The sequence below is a fragment of the Loa loa genome, assembly GCF_000183805.2.
Source record: "Loa loa unplaced genomic scaffold supercont3.325, whole genome shotgun sequence".
NCBI lineage: Eukaryota > Metazoa > Nematoda > Chromadorea > Rhabditida > Onchocercidae > Loa > Loa loa.
Genome location: NW_018108505.1, coordinates 47,921 through 50,740, shown reverse-complemented (window position 1 = coordinate 50,740; position 2,820 = coordinate 47,921).

The window sequence follows — 2,820 nt, the reverse complement described above, 5'->3', positions numbered from 1 at the left end:
TGATAAACATTATCATATAATATTGTTGTAAGATAAATGATAAACAATGAATGGAGTAACAAAATGGACAAATTGATGATGATGGATGGACAGCTGACCATTTCATTCAGGCAAACAGTGGTTCCATTATAGCCTCATAGTTGTGGTCAAATTTTTCATTTCGTCAATCTTATCATTTATCACATTAAGAATTATGTTTCTTTTTTTTTTTTTTTTTCTTGTATATTTCATTACCATAGCAAAAAAGAGAAAATGAGTAAAGTTAAATTGAAAGTGGAAAATTAGGAGTTGAACTTTCTTGAATTAAAGAAATGATGTGTTAAGCGTAAGAGACAAGTCATTCATTGAAATTTAAAGTAAAAGAGAGAGAGAGAGAGAGAGGGAGAGATTGAAGTTGTAAGGTGAATAGATTTTTGATGTTAAGAAGGTGCAAAATGTAGACGAACTATGCGCAACCTTTAATTTGACTGTTCATTGCAAATTTAATCAGAAAAAAAAAAAGAGAAAATGACATTCATATAGTTTCCGGAACAAAACTGATAAATGTCACCATCAATATCTATTCATTCATTCATTATTCATCCATTTCCGTACTTTTATCATAAATCAATAAATCTTAAATCTCTTATACATTGTGAAAAATTTCGGTAACTATTTTATTAGCATAATGATTTTGCATCTCTTCATCGTTTTCTTTTAATTTTTCATTTTTAACAAAATTTTCTCTCTCTCCCTCTCACTGTCTCTCTCTCTCTCCCATATATACTATGTTATTGCAGCAAATAACTGGGAGATACTTGACGAAATATGCTACATATTTTCATAAAAGGATAAAATCTATTAGAATAAATCAATAATTATTGTGATAACCGACTGATAGTAGATGATAAGAGAGAAATACGCCTTTGATAGGTTAAAAAAAAAAAACGGAATGCGGAATAAATAAACCCATATATACATACTGAGATATGCGTGTATATGGATGGATCTGAATGATCTTATCATTATATATATTAAATGATACCTGTGATCGAATTTGTAAATTAATTAATTACGAATATTTTCTCTTCTATTGCCTAAGAATGCTGCTTCAGCTGAATGTAAATGATATGAATTTGATCTTTCAGAAATGAAATTGTCACTAAAAAAAGATTATCGAAATATCGATTTATCTAAATTAAAAAACTTTACATTAAATATATGCAAATGATATCAAAATATCCTTTCAGATCAAAAGTTAATGACTGATATGAAATACAAAAGAGTTGACAATTTAAAATCTGAAATTGAGGTGAAATATAAAGGAGAGAGATTTGCTTTATGAATAGATGATGATGATGATGATGATGATGGTAATGATGATAATAAGTGCTAGGAAGTATACCACCACTACTACTACTACTGCTACTGCTACTACTACTACTATTACTATTAGTACAACATCTATACACAAATAGATATCGACTTTTTAAAGCACCTTTTCTTTCATTCTTTTTTTCTTTTTCCTTTTAAAATTCCCCCGCCTCTTCCTTCCCCGCCATACAAAATAATCCTTGAACCTTATTTGCAACCTTAATCCTATCTGTTATTTGCTCAACTTACCATTAATATACTTTTGAGGAGGTCATCATTGGGTTATTTGAATAAATGCACCTTTTAATTCTTCCCATCCTTCCTTTCAATCTTCCTCTCTCATTCATTTTCTATAAATTATAAATGCAATCCCTCTTCCTCATATTCTTCTTCTCTCATTTTATCCTTCCTTTCTTTCGTCTACGAACTTAAATAACAATAAAATCTCGACCTAACAATGCTTGACCTCCGCTCTCTTAATCGATCGATTGAATATATAGGAAATGCTGTGCAATAATACTTCTGCTATGTACAATTTAAAATTGAAATTTTGATAAAATTTGATGAAACTATGATGACGGAAACATCATAACCATTGCTTGAACCATTGCTCCAACATCACAATATCACGTTTACGTGATCCAATATTACGTGATCAGAAGCGTAAAGGCAAATTATACGATTGACATCGTACGTAGCATCTTCAAGCTCTTCCTCTTAACAGTGCCTTAAAAATTCGTTTCTAATGAAAATTCAAATAGTCATTGCATTTATCCTCCTTAACAATGCTATCATATGCGTGATTAATCCCACTTAATCTTTCCATCTCTTAACAAAACAGTTTGAAGTTTGATAAATGAAATTTGTCAACTGCTAATAATATCTTAGCTATAAAACTATCAATTAAATAGTTATCAATAAATTGATAATAGAAATGATATGAATCTAACTAATCCAAGTTTAAATTTAAACCATAATTTTGAACTTTTAAGGTACTCTGGAAAAAAAATTTTGAAATCTCCTAGATGTGTAAAAATTAGCATATATATTAGAAAGAAAAGAAGGATAGTCGAATGAAATATACAAATTAATTATCCAGTAATTATTCAAAAAGTTAATAGATAGTTTCAAGTTGATAATTATATAATCAGAAAATTTCAATCTTGTATTTTCAGTTAATAAATGGATATCATCAAGAAAATGGAAATTATTGCCATACATACAAATTGAAATTGAAAAACATTATGACTTCGTTAAGAAGTCATCGTTTATATTCATAGCATAGGTTTGATTACGTCAATACTAAAAGAGATATTTCAATATGGATAGTTTGTGATAATAATTTCTCTGATAAAACTTTGATAAAAAGAAAGAAAAGATAAATATGTACATATGTATGCATGTATTCAATGAAGGAAAAAATGAATTGATAATTTGATATTAATAATAATAGTAACAATTAATAAT